General features: G+C 36.3%; 1 protein-coding gene across 3 annotated transcripts in view; it reads right to left on the bottom strand.

Annotated features, from left to right (window-relative positions):
- The window catches only part of B3GALT1 (beta-1,3-galactosyltransferase 1), a 588,569-nt gene that overhangs the window by 377,534 nt on the left and 188,677 nt on the right, over positions 1-22,358 (bottom strand). For all 3 annotated transcript variants that reach the window (XM_082465172.1, XM_082465170.1, XM_082465171.1), the window contains exon 2: positions 13,352-13,455. The gene's annotated coding sequence lies outside the window, so the exon portion shown is untranslated. The remainder of the gene's footprint in view (positions 1-13,351; positions 13,456-22,358) is intronic.

Below are 22,358 nucleotides of genomic sequence, written 5' to 3'. Positions count from 1 at the left end.
GATATCAGATAAAAATGAACTCTGGAGTGATATAGTCAGTGATGATATTATGAAGACTGAATAGGTTTTTGAAGAAAAGAAATTGGGGGGGAGGTGTTTTGGATGAGGGAATTTCTTGGAAGTGAGATAACTTAAGGTACATTAGGAGAAAAGTAAATGAACTGCTTTGGCCAAAGCTTAGAATTTGTGTCGGGAAGTAGTGGGTGACGATGCTGGAAATGTAGGCTGGAGATCACATTGACTGTAAAGAGTTTTTAGTGCCAAGCTACTATATTTTGACAATTATCAACATAAAATGCATCAGCTATTGGAAGCTTTAAAGAGTCCAGCTGATAAAAACTTAATAGTAAGCTTTTTCACTTTTTGCAAGTGTTCAGGAACCAGCAGTAGTCTAGGTGGTAATCAAGTAAAGAGAAACCTCATGGCAGCCAGATACTCTGCAGATCTTGATTTGAAGTACATGTGGCCCAGAATTTTCCACAAATAATCACTCATGGATAGTGATTATTCATGAATAGACATCAGGTCTATTCACTATATGTAAACACTTTTGTAATAGTGGAGTCAATCCATAAGATTGGATAAAAAGAAAGACTATGCAGAGAAATTTAAGAAGTTTAATGGGCAGTATGTCAATAACAACTTTAAAAGTATCCTGAAATAATCTATATGTTATAAAGTATTAATTAAAATCCTATACAGTTACATTTGTGTTGCTACAGTTTTGTCCAGGAAATATGCTGATGAATATATCCCTAGAACATTCTGGTTGCTTTTTCTGAGATGTTCCCCTTCCCTTCACCTATCTTTCTCCTGGAGATTCCTGACTCCTCTGACTATGGTAAGGCATTCTGTTCATCCTGTTTTCTTTATGACATTTCTCATAATTGTACCTATGGAAAGATAGGCCAAATATTTTGTTTAGTGTGTATCTCCACTACTAAAATGCAAGCCTTCACCACCTTGTTCGCTACCTAACACAAAGGAGACTTTTAGTAAATGTTCCTTGAATAAATGAATGAATGAATGAGCGAACCATCCATGGTCCTTTGTCTTTTCCTTCTATTGTAAGAAAAATGGAATACAGAAGTGATATAGGACAAGTTCATTTCACTAGGGAGCTTACAACTTCAAAGGAATTAACACTAAAAATTGAGAGCAGAAATGACCCTCTAGGGTCTTGCTATAAATGTCACGTGTAATTCATTCATGTATTCCTCTCAAACTTAACACTACTTTGAAGGCTAAATGCCAAGAAATAAGCAGGCACTTCAACGTAAAGTCCAAGGTATTTAATTACTGCAAGAGCAGCCCAGTGGTGGCTCAACCTCATTGACATTCTTTTGCTGTTGCAGATGAGTGAATTAACATTTCTGAGAGCTGTCTTCAGGGGCAAAAAGTTTTCCAAATTTGGAAAAGTTCTAATTGGTTTTATATTTATATCACAACTAAGAGGCAACTATAACCTGTTTCATAATGTTTGAAACATTGGTTTTGTTTTGTAAACAAAATGTATTGGTGTTTTTTATTTTGATTTATTGCTGTCTTTTAAGTTTGAAATTCAAGCTAAAATCAGGAAAAAAAATTTTGACGTACTTAAAAACTTAAGTGGAAAAAACTGAAAATTTGAGATTTGAAAACTAGCAATACTTATTGACTGTCTGATATACTAGCTTTACTAAAATATTACAATATAATTATAATCATCATGTAATATTAATATAAAGATTTTTGAATTTTGTTAATAAACATTTTTCTGCCTGCTTTTATTTATTATTCAGTAGATATGTTACCAGAAAGAAAAAACAAATTAGATCAAAATATCCACTTTAAGGTGTGTTCTAGTTTTGTAAATTCAAAGCCCTTTTCCATTTACTTTCATCATACAATATCTTACAAAGTTAGCTAAAAGGACAATAATTTTACAATCACTGTACTTTATTAAAATATATCATGAAGTTTGCACCATTGGCTCCTTACATGTCGATTTTTAAAGGGTATCCTATTACTCTAAGAATTTAGCAGCAAACCAACGAAATAACCTAACTGTTCAATTTATAGTTAATAGTTTCACAATCCTAGATAGTATGATAGACCTACTATCAGCAAAGAATTGAAGTTCAATCAATCAACTATTATCAAAGAGCCTATAATTACCTCATTGGGATAATCTCTTCCTGTGAATCATTCTTCAAAAGATTTTTCTATTCTCGCCCCAGGAATAAGTTAGAATCAGCAAGTGAATTGAAAGCTCCAATAACATCAGCCAAGATGATCAGCCATATCCATTTTTAGATCTAGGTACTAGCAATGTATTCAAGAATTATTGATGCTCACACAAAAAATGTAGCCATGGGCAGACACTCTTGCTTTTATTGGAAGCACAATATGGCATCTTTTTTTCCTCCAAAGTCGAGGTCTGTCTGGGGTCTGAGTGTGGCACAGAACCTCTAGATGCTTGCAGTTACTCTAGTGGTGGATACAGCCAGATCATCCAGATACAGTCAAATCGAGAGAAGATCCCACCACTCATAAAACAAAAACAGGGGAAGAGAATTTTCTCCAAAGATCATATCAAGGGCACCCCAGGGGAATTCTTCCTGATTAGCTATCATTTAAAGTGGTAAAATAAAACTAAGGCATATTAAAGCCATGTTTTAGAAGTCCCACTGAAGAAGGTTAACTTGTCATTTTCTGGTCATCATTTAACTAGCATTTTAACAAGTTCTAAGACATTATTCTTGTCTTTTATTCTCTACAGTTGATGGTCTGGTAAATAAACCCATCAAGTTCTCAATTGGTTAAACTGAGATTCACAGAGGCTGAGAACACCTTTGCAAACCTGCATCTTCTATGCTGAGACTTAAAGGCTTTTAGCAGAAACTATTAAATTGCTCCTGTGAGGCTATTGTGACATTAAGTGGATGTTTTTCTCCGAAAAATTCAGACACAAGAAGGTGAAATGATGTTTCCAAAGCAACAAAAGCCATTTAGAGTGTCAAACCAAAAACTTGAAAGATAATCAAATATTTCCTTCTGCTTGGAACCCACACTCTTCCCCCTGAGCTTCTGCTCTGTCCACCTCTTGTGCTGTCTCTCTTACATACACACGCTCACTCCTTCCCCCTCCCCACCATCCCCAAGACTTTACTTAAACTACACTAATAGTCAAGCAGATAATCAAGTTAACTTAACTATGGTATCTCCAGGTTCTAGACGGCCATATATTCTCACTTGGTCCTCACATGTCCTTCACCCAAATTGTTCTCTTGCTCTCTTCCTTTGGGAAAAGTAAACATAATTTCTTTTATCCTTTAATGCAGAGCTTTGAGATGCTTTTAAAACATCTCTCTACCTCTGTTTCTATAAAGCATATGTCTTATGTATTTTTGAATATCGAAGGATTAAAAAAAAATGATGCATACTTCTGTGCTTATAAAAGTTAAGAATTGTTATTGATGCAATTACAATGACTAATTCAAATAAAAAGCTTTAGAGAAGCTTTTATTTCTAAGTAATCACTTCTAGTGTTGCCAGATTCACAGTCAAATATAACAATTCAACTCTCTTCCTCTTAACAAAATATGCCAATTTTTTCTTCTATAAAGATTTCCTTTTACTGCTAAATCCTTGAGTCTCATAATACTAAATATACTAGATTACTATCTTACTATTCTGACTGACATTTTCCCCCTTCCAAGAAATGAAACCAATAGGGCTACCTTTTAAAAACTCATTTCTGAGAAAATGCCTTCAAGGGAAAAGTGGTGATGTTTATCACAGAATATAAGATCTAGATTTCATTTTAAGATTGTTCTCATTTGAAGTATAATGATGGGAGTATCAAATAGTAAACAGTAAAAGCAACACGCCACTCACACAGCTACAATTTTTTGTTTGCTAACAAATCTAGCCAAATTGTGGAGTTGAGAAAGAAAAAGGCAGGTAAATTAAAAGCAATGAGACTCTCATTATATTGCAATTATGGGAACTACACAGTTCCTTTAATATAAAATGGAAGCAAAAATAAATATAAAAGTGCAACCATCAAGTCAAAATTCCCTTAAAATTCCCCAGGTCTTACATGAAGACTGAGCAGACCGATTTGTAATTATTTTAAATGGAGACACAACCTTTCTTTCCTGTTTAAAATGTACACACACTTAGGAGAAGTAACACATTGATTTAAATTCACAAGAAGGTATAGAAGACTGACAGTGGATCCTTTCCTGAGAGCAGGTTTTAAAAGGGGCAAGATGATGGGACTCAAAGGAAGAGGGAAAAAGAGAATAAGGGGCAAGAGACTGGACTTAAACAGGAATCTGATCTCCTTCAGAAGGGAGTCAATCCTGAAATTCCATGTAACTGCCACCATCTATCACATCAACGTTAACACACTTTCCTTATTTGTTTTCCAGAATAACAAGCCCATCCCTTTTCTTAGATTAAGATGTTTTTCCATTCTTTGAATGTCTGATTTCCCAATTGCTTTCAAAGCACTTTTTTCTCATTGGCTCACTACGTAACATAAAAAGATATTTAAAAAATGAATCCTAGGTCATAGCAGAGGGAGCAGGAACCAGAGCTGAAAGTACCAATTTTATAAATCCCTGACTTCCGTGTACCTTCTTATTAACATTTTTAACAGACGTGTATTGAATCACTACTTATGCTACGTTTTAATTCTTACAAACATAAAAAAAAAAAATCCATTAAGGGAGCTATCGAAGAGGCTATCAAATATCGACAGGCTCCACTCTTCACCCTAGGATAACCATGTGTTTCTGCTGGCCTTTTGAAACCGGGATATCATTGTGCCCTAGAAAAAGGCTCGATGCATTAGTAAAATACAAGCTTTGGTGATGACCTGAAGAAAACTCAGTTCTTCAACATGTCCACACTGGGTCTCGTCCTGAAATCAGAGCAGATGCAGGAGCAAAGAGGAAGGAGAAGTTGCACAGCCTTGGTGTGAAGCCTCCCTCACACACTGAATCTGCATCTTTCAAGCTTGTCAACACTTCTTACCAAAGACATTTCAAAACATTATCCAAGTACCTGTAATGGACAGCTGAAAATCTCAACTTCTCTAGGATACCACTAATTCTTAACAGCACAGATTGTCACTGTACCCGGTGGAGGAAACAGGACCAGTTGGGCACTTTGTAATCCTGTTCTCTCTAGAGTCATCAATGACCTTGGTAACCCAATGTCCCTTCTCCCACCCCCATCGGAGTTCTGTTCCTGCAGTCTTTAGTCCTCTTAATTTTTTTTTTTTTCCCCTGCATTTGGCACCAGGGAGCCTCCTTTCTTAGCCAAGCCGTCTTTATACAGCTTTAAGGACAGATGTCACCCTGGTTTTTCTCTGACTTCACTTTCCCTAACTGACTTTAACTATAGGCATGGCCCAAGGCTGACTCCTTAATTCATGCTGCTTCTTTCCATCTCCTTTGTCCCTTAGAAATTTAATCCAATCTGGCCTGAAGCAGAACTGCAAAGGAGGAAGATTCTTTCCAGCAGCCAAATCCTCCATTTCAGCAGTTGGTGATGGGTACCATTCAGCACCTTGCCTTGAAATAGACTTTAAATTCAAAATGTGGCTGTTCTTGGAATACCCTAGGCACACTCCCACTTAGGGTCTTTGCTCTTTCTCTTCCTTCTGCCTGGGATGCTCCTTCCTCAGGGGACTGGCTCACTCTTTGACCTTCCTCAAATCTTTGCTCCTTCTCAGTGACGCCTGCCCTGACCATCATCCCCTGTACCATTGCAAACTGCTGCCCTTCTCCCTCTTGGCTCCCCTTACTCTGCTCAAATTTTTATTTTTCTATAACAGTTCCAACTTCCAACATGTTATACATTTTACTTACTACATTTATGAGTTATTTTCCATTATGTTTTTTTTTAATCCTTATAGAATATATGGTCTATTTTGTTCACTGTTGTCTCAGTGGCCTAGAATGGTGACTGGCACTTAGTAGGTGATTAATCAATATTACTCTAATTGAGTTGAAAACTTCCCTATTTTATCCACTACCTTTTTTTTTCTTTTCACTGCCAACAGCCTCATCCAGGTTTCCTCTCATGGTAATTAGCTAATTAGCATGTTAATTGCATTTCCTATTCCCCACTCTTTAATCCATCTCCTTTACTGTTGGCTGATTTTCTTCTTCAAAACTTACATTTATCTTCTCATTATCCTTCTCAGAAACCTTCACTGTAAGGCCAAGTCCAAATTCTTCTGGGCCTTGTGGTCCGGTCCAATATGAGTACCAACCCCACCCAACCTCATCTACACCCACACCTCAAGTGACTCTAGTTAAGCTAGTACTGGCTTTTTTCACTTAAGAGACATTTGTTGACCTCCTAGTCCTAGATCCTATGTGGTATAAAATGAAGTTACTGTTAGTTTAGGCAACAGAGGTAGCAGAATGTAAGTTTCAACAACAGCATTTGTATTAAAGAAGAAATTGAGGCCACAGAAGAAAGACACTTGGCCGACTTAGGTATATGTGGTTCCCCATCACTGAAATGCCTCTCACCTCTGCCTTTCATGTTCCAGGAAAGCAAATCACACCTATTTGTAAAGGTTTAAGTTCAACTTACTCCATGATGGATTCTCTGCCTTTTCAATGCCATAATTTACCTTTGGGGAAATGCCTTTGAATAAGCATACACAATAAATGTTTTGTCCTTCCACAAATATTTTGATGAGCCTTTCCTCAGCTTCCTTCCCCTCATCTTAAGAAACACTGATTTATAGACTACACAGCCCTTCCCATCCCAAAGTGCTGAGGAGACTTTTCTCTCCCAGGAGCATCCCTTGCCACAAAGCCCGGACCCAACATGGCAAGAAAAGCCTGGGAAGGGACCTGGACCTCTAGGGAAGGGGTGTAGGGCTTGTACTTTGGATTGGTGAGAAAGCTGCCATCCCCAAATGCTGCCATCTTTTTACTGCCATCTCTAAGTGCTTCAAGGTCTCACCACGTCTCCTCTTAACATGAAGGTTGTTAAGATGATGATGAAGCTTGCGGTTTCTGTAGCATTACTCTACCTTGCCACTAACGCTTATGAGGTTCTTGTTCCAGAAGGCCCTCCCAAATTATCCTCCTCTGAACTTCTACTCTATTTACTCTGCTATATACATTAAATATTGTAGGATGTGACATTATTTTGCCTTGGGTTTTGGGAGGTTTTTTTGTTTGTTTGGTTGGGGGTTTTTTGGGTTATATATTGATCATTGCAGAAATTCTTGAAGGCATAAATTGTCTTCCCCATGACAGTGGTTGCCAACTTTTGCTAATCAATAAGGCCATCAGTAGAACCTTTTAAAAAATCAGATTCCAGGGCCCAGACTCAGATCTGCAAAAAATGAATCACTTGTCTAGATTCTCAGGAATCCATATGTTCACAAAGCTCCCCAAATAATTCTGATAATCAGCCAGATATGAGTATCACTGCTTTAGATAGTTTCCCTGTGGCTCGATAGTAGCATAACCGCAAAGCACCTTATGACTTGAAAACTATTTACTCTTAACTATTAAAAATTCATGACCAAAGCTTCTGATTCTGGATAGTATTGTTTCACCTTATCTAGGTTTTAGATTCTAGCACTGATTTTGTGAGCACCATATAATATCTATGAAAATTTTAGAATTCAAAACACCTGAAATTTCACCACATATACATACATATTTTATGTGGAAACAGCCGTATCAAGCATATAGTTGTGGATTCTAATTATTTTTTAACTTAACATTATGTTAAATGCTTCCTAAATGTCATCATTCTTCAAAGCAGTGAAAATAATATTCCATTGGGATGAGGGTAATTAACATAATAATTTCCCCAGTTTAGGACTTCTTGGGTATTTATCATTCCCCTATAATTTTAAATATCATAACTGATACCTCTGAAATAATTCATTGAATACTGATGTAACTGTATTATATTTTATCTATTTAGAAATACTTATTCTATTTAAAAAATATGCATATCATTCTTTTTTAAAATGTGCTAATACTGGACACAATTTTTGTGCTGGTATCTCCATTTAGTTTGTTATCCTGTTTTCAGACTCTTAGGACAACCTTCATCGATGACACCACTGAAAGGGGCCATGAAGTCACTCAATCTCATTTGTACATTCTTGTGGTTCCTAGATTTCAACCTGATTTCCCTATTTCTCAGGGGGTACTTTCTAACATCAACCACACTACAAGGAGGAAAACTGTAAATAGTACATATCAGTGCTTTTAAAAACAGGGCTTATAGGTTGCTTTTTTTTTATTATTATTATTATAGGTCCCTTATAATAGAGTAACCTGGGATAACTGTTAAAAGTGAGGAATCCTGGACCCTTCAAATTACTCAGACATTTAGGTATGGAGTCTAAGAGAATGAAATTTAAACAAGAACTCCAGGTAATTTTTATGAATACTAATGTTTGAAAAACCAGTCTTCCACATACCACGATATCGATATCAATAACTTTGCAATCTAGATTTGAGGTATACACAATGCCGACATGCCACTTATTCTACTTCTCTAAAAAATTTGCATATATATTTAATCTGTGATCACTAATACAACATAATTCTGTTTCTCTTTGCCCCCGGCCCCTCCTGCACAAGACTGCATCTTTTTTAGAAAGTAGAGAACATGTCAATTTTACCTTCACATTTCTGTCACTGTTGAGATTCTGTTTTGCACGTAAAAATTGCTCATGTAGGGCTTCCCTGGTGGCGCAGTGGTTGAGAATCTGCCTGCCAATGCAGGGGACATGAGTTCGAGCCCTGGTCTGGGAAGATCCCACATGCTGCGGAGCAACTAGGCCCGTGAGCCACAACTACTGAGCCTGCGCATCTGGAGCTTGTGCTCCGCAACAAGAGAGGCCACGACAGTGAGAGGCCCGCGCACCGCGATGAAGAGTGGCCCCTGCTCGCCGCAACTAGAGAAAGCCCACACACAGAAACGAAGACCCAACACAGCCAAAAATAAATAAATAAATAAATTAATTAATTAATTAATTTTAAAAAATTGCTCATGTATATTAGTTGTTTAATTTTTTAACCAGATCTATGCCCCATGAAATAGGTTAGTTTTGAACATGACACAAAATTATTTACATGATTTAAAGTGATTTCCCTAATTTTTCCTTAAATTATAATCCTCGTTTGGTATCTTTAGGACTTTCTTAATAGATTTCTACAGTATTTCATGCAGGTCTATCTATATAATAACACAATACGGGGTCACTGAAATGCTACCGTGTGTCAGGTGACAAAGACTCTCTCCTTGACCAGATCTGAGTGAGCATCCTCTGAGTCCTCTTCTCAACTAGGCTCTGACCTTGAATTCTCTCCTTAGCCTGCTTAGTTCAGTTTTAGCAAGAATTCTGCTGAGTCAGTTTAGTGACTCTTCCCTTGGTATCTGATTATCTTTGCTATTAGGTCAAATTCCTCATCCCCACCGTCCATATCTTATCTCCTTGTCCTGCCTTCAGCAAGAATCCTGTTGAGTCAGTCTAGCAAGAATTCCTCTCGCCTTGGTAATTTTCCATCCATCCACTGATCCCCACTTTGCTCCTTGGCTATAAATTTCCACTTTTCCCTGTCCTCTGCTGCAAAATGTCATTGCTGTAGCCCCTCTTGAATATCGTCTTCCTTGCTGTCTTTAACAAGTGTCATGCAAATTTTGTCTTTAACACAGGCATTGTGCCATGTTTCAAAGAAAGAAATATGAAAGGAGTCGTACTTACATTGGAGAAAATAACATTCTAGTATGTAAGTCTATCTCATCAGAAATATCTGCAAAGTAGTACAATCAAATCTAAAGCAGAAACATGCACCAAGCACACAGAAAAAATTACTATAACTTGCAAGGACTATGAAGAATCTCTTCCTTTGGCTATAGCTGCATTGCTGAATTTAACAGGATACAAAAATTGAGTGCCTAATTTGATGTGGCCTATATAAACACTGTTATTCATGTCAGAAAACTAGCTATATGTAACTTCAACCATGGCTTGTTTTAATATCAGGATTCATAGAAAACTGATATTTCATTTTTAGAAACAAACAAAAATATCTTTGATATAAACTGCATATTTTCATTTTGATGGTGTATTTTTAGAAAAGTCTTTGCCTACTATCACCTCTTTTTATAATGGAGAACAGAAGGTATACACAGACACACGTACATACACACTTAGGTGTACCTACATGCTCATCTCATAAAAATGCACGACCACAGTGAATATCGCCAGGGGAAAGTTCAGATTCTTAATCAATGTCATTACCAAAGTAAGTGCTGAAGAAAGTTCTAAGTGTCCAGAGTCGTCTCAGTCGTCGTCACAATCTCTTTATAAATTAATTGTATTAAAAACCTACGACAATGAGAAAACACTACACATCTATTAGGATGGCTAAAATTCAAAACACTGACAACACAAATACTGGTAAAGACATGGAGCAATAGGAACCGTCATTCATAGTGAGTGCAAAATGGTACAGCCACTTTGGAAGACAGTTTGGAGGTTTCTTATAAAACTAAACATACTTGAACCATATGATCCAGTCATCACACTCCTTGGTATATATCCAAATGAACTGTGAACTTATGTCCACACAATAGTTTGCAGAGAAATATTTATAGCAGTTTTTTTTCATAACTGTCAAACTTGGAAGTAACCAAGATGTCCTTTAATAAGCTTATGGAAAAACGAACTGTGGTACATCCATACAATGAATATTACTCAACATTATAAAGAAATGAGCTGTCCAGCTACAAAAAGACATGGAGGAACCGTAAAAGCATACTGCTAAGTGAAAGAAGCCAATCGGAAAAGGCTATCTGCTGTATGACCTTCCTGAAAAGGCAAAGCTATGGAGGCAGTAAAAAGATCAAAGGTCGCTAGGGTTTCAGTGAGGGGAGGGAAGGGCAAATAGGGGGAGCACACGGAATTTTTAGGGCGGTGAAGATATTCTGTATGATACAGGAACAATGAAAATATGTCATTACACATTTTTCAAACCCACAGAATGCAAAATACAAAGAGTGAAACCTTATGTAGTACATGTTAGTAAATAAAAATGTATCAATATTGGTTCATCAATTGTAGGAAATGTACCATACTAATAAAAAAGATGTTAATAATAGGGGAAATCATGTGTCCTTTCCAGGAAGAGTATGTAGGAACTCAATGCAGTTTTTTTTTCCTCTTAATTTTTATTTATTCATTTATTTATTTATGGCTGCATTGGGTCTTTGTTGCTACGCGCGGGCTTTCTCTAGTTGGCATCAAGCAGGGGCTGCTCTTCATTGCGGTGGCTTCTCTTGTGGCGGAGCACAGGCTCTAGGCACGTGGGCTTCAGTAGTTGTGGCTCGCAGGCTCTAGAGCGCAGGCTCAGTAGTTGTGGCGCACAGGCTTAGTTACCCCGTGGCATGTGGGATCTTCCTGAACCAGGGCTCGAACCCGTGTCCCCTGCATTGGCAGGCGGATTCTTAACCACTGTGCCACCAGGGAAGTCCCTCCTTGCAGTTTTTAACTAATTTTTCTGTAAACCTAAAACTGCTCTGAAAAAAAGTCTGTTTCTGAACATTTTTTTTTAAAAAGTAAAATCTAAGACACAGAGGTTATAAAACCAAAGCAAACCAAAACAAGACAAAAATCCTGGTTCGATAAGACAGCTTCTAGAATTGGGACCAAAGGGTATTTATGCCAGTCTTTCATGGTGACACCACTGGGCATGCCCGCTGTTTCCTCTTAACCTTGAGGTGGTAATTGTTGGGGGTACATGTCATGATATTAGAATAAGGCACAGAAGAAACACCAGTGTATCCAAGTCCCATCAGCTTGCAGCCTACGATTCTGCAGGATTCAGTCTGGGTTTGAGTCAGGCCACAAATCTGCTGAACGCTTAATCATTTTTTTGAATGACTACTGAGATAACTAAATCTTACCCAGACTAGACCAAATACTGAAGTGAGGCCTAAACTATACAATTACCTCACCCTACAGGGAGCCCTCCTAATCCTGCAGGTAGATTCTGTCTTATGTAGTAAACTCGCCCAAAGCCCTAGGACCACAAGGAGTCCTGCCAGAATTGACACGCCTTCGTGGGTCCTCTAGGAGAGGACTTCTTTATCACTGTACAGATGGAGAGGGGGAGGAAAATACTTTTAAGTTCAAGTTTCTTGATGTAAAATTACTGGTCAGTCTTCAGGGAAAATTAACTTCATGTGAAAATTTAGAACTAAAAGTATCATTTTCTTTCCTTAAAGAAAAGCTCAAGAGACAAAAGGTACTTTGAATTTCATCAAAATGAAAATTTTATGCTTCAAAAGACAACATCAAAAAAGTAAAAAAACAAACAAACAAAACTTCACAGATGGGAGAAAATATCTGCAAACTTTATGTCTGATAAGGGACTTGTATCCATAATAAATAAAGAACTCTTACAAATCAACAGTAAAAAAAAAAAAAAAAAAAAATTTATCATTTAGGTCAAAGTATGCTGGTTAGAAATTCTTTTTGAATTTCTAACTCCTTATTTTAGCTTTCTGACTCCTTAAAAATAGATATTTCACTTGATATGGATTTTTTAACTGAGAAGTGACCCCTAGGTATTTAAAAAATAGCATGGGTTTAACAAAATAAATCTTTTCAAGGACACATTAATGTCATCAAAACTCTCAAAAGGCAACTTTTACCTTTTGTTATCCTGCTATGTATAATGTTTTTATTGTCTGCCATAGGAGTAAAATTGGTTTTTCAATGCAAAAAAAAAAAAAAAAAAAAAAAAAGAAAAGCTTCTCTAAACCCAGACTCCAATCCTAGGGAGGCATAAAAAGCAGGGGATACTTCAGGGTTTTCAAAAAGGAAAGCATCTGTTGCTCCCCAGCAGAGCTCTTCCAAACAATGGTTTACTGATGTACTAAGATTTGATCCCTTCAGCTGCTCTGGAGCTGAGTACCAGTTGTCTCTCGGAATGAGCGGCCTCTGCAGTGCATCATAGGGATATTACCATTTTCTACGTGCACACGACAAGAAAAAGACGGAGAAGCACCTCGAGAGAGAATCTTTGCTAACAACATTTTAATCCCAGATGGCTAGATTGGTGTTTTGCAATTCCCACCGTTTGAACATATTGTCCTACTTCAAATGTAAAGATAGTACCTGCTAAGGAATTATTTCTGCACCTACTCCACATGAAAGGCGTAAACATGAGTGACTACAAAGCTATAAACAAAACTCCGAGCATCCTTAATACTTCTGATAACATGGCCTAATTTTACACCACAGTTTCATTAATTTCCAAAGACGAGAAGACCGAAAGTAGGAATCAACTATTACCTTACAATGAAAACTTCCGCACTCGCCTCAGGGTAAAGTGTCAGTGTCCTCATGCAATCCCTCCTCCCCGGAACGGAGCAGTTCTTGAAGCGTCTCTATCGGGTCTAAGGGGAAAGAAAAATATATAAATAATCTGCTTGGTGGGCTTCAGCTAACACTCATACTGTGTTTCAAGTTGTTCAGATTCTCTTTTTGCCATTTCATGAAATTTCCACATATCTTGCATCAAACTATCTTGTACAAAATAACACCCTTTATTAAAGAGACTTAATTTGAAGGGGGAATTTTCTTCCTTTAAATCATTTATAATCTCCTCATCCATCTTTGAAAGAATGGCTTCTTTATCTGTTATTAACTCTTTTCCAACAATTACTTACTTACTTTCCCTAGATCACAATTCTATGTTTCTGCAAGAGAAGTTGAAAATTGTTAGACTTACACAAGTCCTGTCTGTGGCTTTGCTAAGGCTCTTTTATTGCTTTACTCTGCTGTGAAATAAACTAACACATTTCGCTCCCTAATCTCCTATGTCTAACTTTTTTTTTTCTGACCTAAAAGTCCTTACCAGAGCTCTAAGTACCCCATCAAGTTTATAACAATACTGGCCTGCGCCAGTGAAAAAGTATGCTCCACCAACATGTTCTATAAGATAGCCTTCCATCACCACAAAGTTTCAGGCATTCTTTTTTGGACCCAGCAAAGAAAATAAGCTGGCTTTGGCAGTCAATCATGGATTGCTCTAATTCGATGAATCCATTTTCTACAGGCTTTACTTGGCAAGCCTCTTCTCACTGCCTGCAAACTGACTAGTTCTTTGTAAACCTCCTTTACAATTCTACCCAAACACCACCCTCTACACCCCTAGAGTTATATGTTATTGAAAATATATTTTAAAGAAGACTTTCAGAGGAAGTATCTAATTTTGGAGCTCTTTCTTTTTTCTTTCTTTTTGTTACTTTTTAAAAAAGTTTTTAATTGAAATATAGTTGCTTTACAACGTTGTGTTAATTTCTGCTGTACAGCAAAATGATTCATTTATACATATATATACATTCTTTTTCATATTCCTTTTCCTCTACAACCTGTCACGCACGTGGTGGTTACCCACAGAACTGTCTTGAGGATAAGTGAAACCAATGGTGCGCTGCTGTGTAAAGCTCAGAGTTGTCAGGAAAAGCGGCTGTGATCCCAGCTCTGAAATGTTAGGATTAATTAGGGTATTTATTATAATGTAATAAATTCCGTATTATTTATTAATGTATATTATAATATTATATATTATTATACATTATCTTATTTAGATAATAGATTATTAAATTAGAGTTATTTAGATTATTACTGATGTGTTTCATTTGTCAATTGGAGGCTCACAGTACAATGATACAAGTTGAGTGGTACTTCTGAACTCTACTTGTAAGAATCTTATTCTCTATATCTTTGGAATTCTTAAGAGCAATGGTTGCAGACTGGGGAAGGTGGGGCAATAAACCCTCCAAGGAGAGGCACACAGTAGTTTTTTAAATACCATGGTCTTTTCTTATTAATCTTATTATAGACACAAAAAAAGTACATACTTTATGGTTACATTTAAATGAAGTTATAGAAAGGACAAAAAAGAGGCTGTAGTAATAATCAGAACAGTGGTTGTGGGAGATTAACTAGAAATTAGCACGAGGGAACTTTCTAGAATAATGGAAAAATTCTATATTTGGTTGAGACAGTGGTTGTATGAGTAGACAGACTTGAAAAAAACTCTATGGAGCCATGCCCATAAAATGTACATTTTACTGTAAGTAAATTATACCTCCATTTAAAAAAAAAAATGGGACTCAAAGAGATCTCTTAATTTTGGAGTGATTTTGAATCAAGGAGACTTTAAGAAGGAGCCATTACCTCCTTCCTGGTCAGCAAAAACAATTCTTCATGATTTCATTCAAGCATCCACTTGACAAAGATTTATTAAGCACAAATACATCCAGAGCTAACAGAATGGCATTGAGCTGGAGAAAACAGTGGTTAGCAAAATAGACACAGCTCCTATTATGGAGTTAATAGTCTGTCAAGGGAAAATAGACAATTAAAATGCACAAAAATGAAGAGTTATGGCTGTAGCACTGAGGACAAGGCCCATGTTTTAACTAAGGACTTGCATCAAAACAGAATGAACTATTTTATGCTAAACCCCAAGCTAATCTGAGCTGAAAATATTGGTGTTCGCTGAGTCATTAAAAGCTGTTAGAGTGATCAGACCAAAGCAAACCAAATAATGTTTTTCTATTAAACCAAGCCTATATGTTCTCTAAAGCTGCTGAATCAAAACATCAAAATACTTTTCATATCAAATTTCATTTTGACATTGAAGTCTCTCTTTTTTTTTTTTTTACAAACAAAATTTAGGTCTTCTACACCCTAGGGCAGCTTATATATACAGCTGTCCATGAGGAGGAAAACATGGTGTTAAATGACCCTCTTTCCCATGAGCAAATCCCAGCTGGGGAGACAGGTGCATCTACTTCTGGTGACTCTATTGCCAATGAGGGATTTGCAAGCTCTCCCAACAACAAGCATTATGCATACTCATGATAAATCCAAGCTTGTGACAGGTGCGGTATTTAATATACAAAGTATAACCATGAATAGATCAGCATTCCAATATAAAATGCTTTCAGGTAAATACATTTCCCTAACTACCACCCCCCCCAATGCTTTTAAACAAAAGTCCCTCTGTGGGCAGTCCAATTTTTAAAGCATATGAAAATTTTCCTTGGCTTTCTAACCTGTTTCTTATTTGTCCAAAATTCTTTCCAAAATGGGAGGAAAGATGAAAAAGATGAAAGGATATAACTAAAAAGTGAAAAGAGAAAAAAACATGAACCAAATAATTAAATTATTGAATTTCCAAGCTTCTAAGGAGGCTATACTACTATTTTGTGAAACCGTCTAGAAGAAAACCAACATGATTTTTAAAAAGGTTGCTTTATGAGAAAACATGCTAGAAAGCGAGTAGTTCAAAAGTTTTCTTTGGAATAAGAAGCTTACTTTAAACCAAGGCCATAATGGATAATGAATGCTTTGTATTTAATCAACTAAACACCCAAACATTACCTCTTACCGGTCTCTACTGTCCTCCCCAGTCTCTGACCACACAACTTGGGGTTTGGGTTACATTCTACTGGCAGGACAGAAAATGACCACTAAAATCCTAAAGTAATTGGGACATGGATAACTATCTCAATCATGACAGCCATTCCATAAATCTTTAGAAAATACTGCCAGATTGCAATTGAAACTGTGGAATGACACTTTACTTTCTTACTCTGGTCAGTGATAAATTCAAAAGAAATGCTCTGTTGCTGAATAGGAATTATGGTTCCTGTTTCTGTAGGTTTAACCTATTTAATATTTAAGAACTATATATATTTTGACCAAGTAATAAATTTTTTTTAAATCCCATATTTTATCTTTATTCTTCAACCAAATAGTTGATAACACAATGAAGCTTTTTCCTAGCATTTTAGTGTGATTTTTCCTTCCACTTTTCCAATTTTCACTCTCCAATCTCACTTTAGTTTTGGTTTCTATTCTTTCTTTTTGCCAATGTGAATATCAGTTCTCTGTGTTCCCAGTTTCTTAGTCATTCTTTGATATTCACTGTTATTCTAAGAACTACTTTAAGGTAAAATGTGGTATTGAGCATGTGAGGTTTGAAGGAAACTTAGAAATACTGGCATTTAAGACTTTCTCAATCTCCATCCATTGCATACATAATTGTGGTGCAAAATTCTAGATGATTTCTAATGGTTTTTGCATTGTCACAGCTTCCTTCCCCCCTAACTCTCAAAGATGTCACATAATGACATTCAGTCTGCAAGCTTGTATCCAGTTAAGACAAGCCTTTCCTGTGTCCCTAGAGCAAATTTTAAGCAGCTCCAAATTTAACAAATCTATTAAACCCTAAAATCAATCTAACAGTAGTGAAACATTTTGAGAGAGGAAATAAAATCTTTGGAACTAGTGAATTAGGACTGAATTTTTCCAGAGGTTCAATATTAGGAATTAGCTTTACTGTGTATGTGTATTTAAGATAATTTCAAAAGTATATAATTAGCTCCTGGTATGTGCCTGTCACTGTGCAAGGCACCAAGGACACATGAATAAAACATGGCCCTTTTACTAATGTAGCTCATAGCTTAGCCAAGGAAGGTAAGGGGACATAAGCACATAAAAAGATAAGTTAGTGTTATTTGGCAAGCACTATGACAAATGCATACATGGGCCTATGAAAAAAAAATTGTAGGTTGGACACTCAGTTTCTCAGATGAGGTGGGAAGGACTATGACGTGTTCCGTAAATATTGATTGAACATCTAACTTTGGGACAACACCATGTGTCATCTAAACCAGTCCTTAAGATACTGTTTTGATTACTAGTTGCAGATTTAATTACATACTTTACACACTTGGGTTTGTCTTGTTTTTCATTTAATTTTCTTTTTTTTAATATTTGTGGCTAGTTCAGGCTGAATTTTCTCACAAAATGCACATACCAATAGGCTTATGATGATATTTAATGAAATAATATATATAAAACAGTGCAGTATCTGATATGCAGCAATTGTGAAGGAAGGAAGGAAGGCAAGAAGGAAGAATGGAAGGGAGGGAAGAAATGCTTAAACATTCCTATTGAGGATTTGGCTTATAACTCCCTACCCTTGGGCACATTTTCCATGTGTAAAAGGTCTGAGATCAGTTATCACAGTTCTTCGTCCCTTAGAAGACATCCAACTCATCCAAACAGGTTGCTTGGGTATTTATATCTGAATGGAGAGCTGTGTATTCCTCTAAGACTAATGCTCACATGGGGCATCTATCTGCAGCTGGAGGCAAGTTTCAAGGGAGACAGATGAGCTGAGGAGATCTTCAAGGTTTCCACAGAGGTCCATGGATAGGTTCTATGAGGTCTATATATTCCTCTTAAATATACTGGATGGACAAATCTTGTGAAAGACTAAAATGGATCAAAAGAAGACTGAGTATCTTTTGCTCAACATCACTAATTATTAGAGAAATGCAAATCAAAACTACAATGAGGTATCACCTCACACCAGTTAGAATGGACATCATCAGGCAATCTACAAACAACAAATGCTGGAGAGGGTGTGGAGAAAAGGGAACCCTCTTGTACTGCTGGTGGGAATGTAAATTGATACAGCCACTATGAAGAACAGTATGGAGGTTCCTTAAAAAACTAAAAATAGATTTACCATATGATCCAGCAATCCCACTACTGGGCGTATACCCAGAGAAAACCATAATTCAAAAAGATACATGCACCCCAATGTTCATTGCAGCACTATTTACAATAGCCAGGACATGGAAGCAACCTAAATGCCCATTGACAGACGAATGGATAAAGAAGATGTGGTACATATATACAATGGAATATTACTCAGCCATAAAAAGGAACGAAATTGAGTCATTTGTTGAGACGTGGATGGATCTAGAGACTGTCATACAGAGTGAAGTAAGTCAGAAAGAGAAAAACAAATATCGTATATTAACGCATGTATGTGGAACCTAGAAAAATGGTACAGATGAGCCGGTTTGCAGGGCAGAAGTTGAGACACAGATGTAGAGAACAGACATATGGACACCAAGGGGGGAAAACTGCGGTGGGGTGGGGATGGTGGTGTGCTGAATTGGGCGATTGGGATTGACATGTATACACTGATTTGTATAAAATTGATGACTAATAAGAACCTGCAGTATAAAAAACCAAACAAACAAAACAAAACAAAACAAAAACTGATGTTTAAACACATCCTTATAAAAAGTGGCAAAGGTACTGTAAAAAAAAAAAAAAGAAGAAGACTGAGTATCTTTAATGCAAAGGCTACATTATCTGGCACATTCTTCTTGGATATCCGATTCTTTGGAGGGCAATTTGAGCTATTTTACAAAGCTGTAAATTATAGATAAGTGATAGAAGGTACAATGGTTTACCCAAAGATATACAAGTTCCTTCTGTTGGAGGGAAAACTGATTTCTCTCCTCACTCCAACCCTACGTAAAAATGCCAGTTTTGCATTTATTTGTAGATTTGTTTCAACACTCCTGACTCAACTATGTACCTGTGGTATTTTGAATTCTCCATTGAGACAGCTGACAACATCTTATTAGTTTCCTCATTAATAATGGAGTTAAATAAAATTTTCGATAGTTTTTTAATATTTGTATAACAATCTTGAGCTTGCCCTTTTAAACATTACCTCTTAATAATATATTTATGATGTATGCATTTTGATTTCCTATAGTAATTAAAAAATAATCTAAGTGATTTCTGGGTCTTCTGGACCACTATCTTATAACTATGTATTCTCACATGAACCCAGTGTTCATGTTTGTAAATACAATCATTTTGGCACCAAGAAGTATTAATAGGAACAGAGATAGAAAAAGACCAAAGATGACACTGGACAAAGAGAGTTCCACAAACAAAATAGGAGAATTGTCACTATACTGCACACTGTATTGTATACAAGAATCTGTGTACAGCAAGTCAGTGCCTTTTTTACATGGTGAACAGATATTTCATTTCCACAAAACACCTCCTATTACATTAAAATCAATATTGTGAAATTGAATTTCTCAGATTTGGAGATTTGTTTGTATTCACTTGTAACTATGTTTTGTATAAGCATAAGGCATTTATGCCTGGTTTTATGTTTGCATATTTTTAAGTAACACTGTAATAAAAATGATTTAATACCGGGGTTCTAAAAGAAGATTTTTGTCCTTGTTTTTGTTTTTGCCTTAGAAAAGACTCTACATATTATATAAGTTTAAGAAACACTGGCCTAAAGGATTGTGGAAAATGTATATTTCAAATTTTGCATTTGTGGAAATTTAGTATCTAATAGATAAAGCTCTGGTATTCTGAAAGAGTTAATTTCAATCTCATGATCATCTTTAATTCATCCTGACTTCCCATATGTACCATAAGAATAATGAAGGTTCAAAATAAATGTCATTTTTTTTTTTTAAACCTAGTCCTAATGGAGCTTTGAAAGCTCCCCTGTGTAGGTGTAAAATATCATTCATCTCTTCAGATTTTGATATATTATTAATTTGAGTTTAGTAATATTAGAATCAGATTATGAGATTATTTTATTAGCAGAGGACTGTAAGGGGTGATGGATTTATGCTGTATCCATTTTAAACCCAAGAAGAAAGGAAATATACCAAATCTGTGTTGTTTAAACTGATGGAGTCATTTTCTACTCTTCTAAAAACCAGCTGCATCTTGGGAAATGGTAGATAGTAGATGGGAAGTATGTTTTAATTATTTAAAAAACACATTTCTTTCTGTATATTATTCATATACATGAGCCTTTTATAGAACTCAGTCTTAAAGTTGTGTATCTTGAGTTAACTCTTCTGGGGATCTAACAGAGTGCTCTCTCTAGGGGTGGAGAAGGAAATGCCAAATACACAGTTAACTCCTCCACCAGACAGAAAAGTGAAGATTCTAGGCGTGGCTTTGGACTTCTTGGAGAGGTGGGGTTTGGGAGTTCTACTACTTGGGGTATAAGCTGGAGGACTTTTGATATTTACTTGGTGACCAAGAAGTTCTCAGCATTTAGTAGATTAGGGACACATCCATTGTTCACTTATTTATCCCTAGTTCCCAGCATATAGTAGATATTCAATAAATGAATCAATGATGTTTATAGCTAAGAGGGTTCAACCAAGACAGCATGTTCATGTTAAAAGATTTTAAAAAATAGACTCAATGATAGCATGTGCAGCTCTATTATACTAAAAACTTTTTTTTTTTTATTCTTCCTTCCTACTCACAGCCTCCAATTAGTTGGTCGCTGTGTTTACAGCTAAGATGGTGCACTTTATTTGTGCAAATGGCTTTAAAAATAGTCCAATCACTTTATTAACTCTGCCTTCCACACACTATAGCAAAAACTTTTTAACGTTAATTGTGTTTTAATTGGAGAACATTACTTAAGTTAGAATAAATACAAAGACATATATATAACCAGCACATTTATTATTTTGTTTTCGTTTTGGCTTATGGAGATAGGTAAACATAGATAAATATACACTACACCTATCATTCTATTCTAAACTAAGTGCTGATTTTTTTCTATTTCTTTTAGTTAAACTTTTCTACTATATTTAAGTAGCAAAGAGAACTTTCTCGAGAAAAACAAATATCGTGTATTAACGCATATACGTGGAACCTAGAAAAATGGTACAGATGAACCGGTTTGCAGGGCAGAAATAGAGACACAGATGTAGAGAACAAACATATGGACACCAACGGGGGAAAGTGGCGGGGGGTGGGGTGGTGGTGTGATGAACTGGGCTATTGGGATGGACATGTATACATTAATATGTATAAAACAGATAACTAATAAGAACCTGCTGTATAAAAAAATAAATAAAATAAAATTTAAATGATAAAAAAATAAGTACTTTCTCGATGCCTCAGGGTATGGTTGATTCAGAGAGAACAAAGAATCACAATTTTGGCCTTTGAGCAACTAATTTGACCTTTGTAAGTCAACAGTGCAGACAATAGTTTTTAAAACCATAGCTTTGAATTGCAAGTACCAGCAGTCTGAAGAGGAAAAAAATTCCAAAAGCTTGGATTTAAGTGTCAAGAGCCAAATCTTGGAGAACTTGGAGCATGGGTTTAGGTCATAGAGAGGGTAGAAAAAAACTAAGAGATGCCATAGGACCAGTTTTCCTACAAAACAGAGAGGTGATAAAAATAAAGATCCTTTCTGGACTAGAAAAGGAGAACAAAAAGAGTACAAAGAGTATGGGTGGCTCTATTCCCTGAACCTACTTTGGGGTTGAAACTGGAGAGTGGGGTGACAGAAACTCTCCCAAATATTTAGTAACTCTTGTACTGTGACAGAAACTCTCCCAAATATTTAGTAACTCTTGTACTGGTGACTTACACCACATCTACTCTGGACCTTGAGAAG

Source organism: Balaenoptera physalus, assembly GCF_965194825.1.
Source record: "Balaenoptera physalus genome assembly, chromosome: 6".
In the NCBI taxonomy this organism is placed as follows: domain Eukaryota; kingdom Metazoa; phylum Chordata; class Mammalia; order Artiodactyla; family Balaenopteridae; genus Balaenoptera; species Balaenoptera physalus.
The sequence above is the reverse complement of the archived record's forward strand: the minus strand, read 5'-3'. Positions and strand labels throughout refer to the sequence as shown.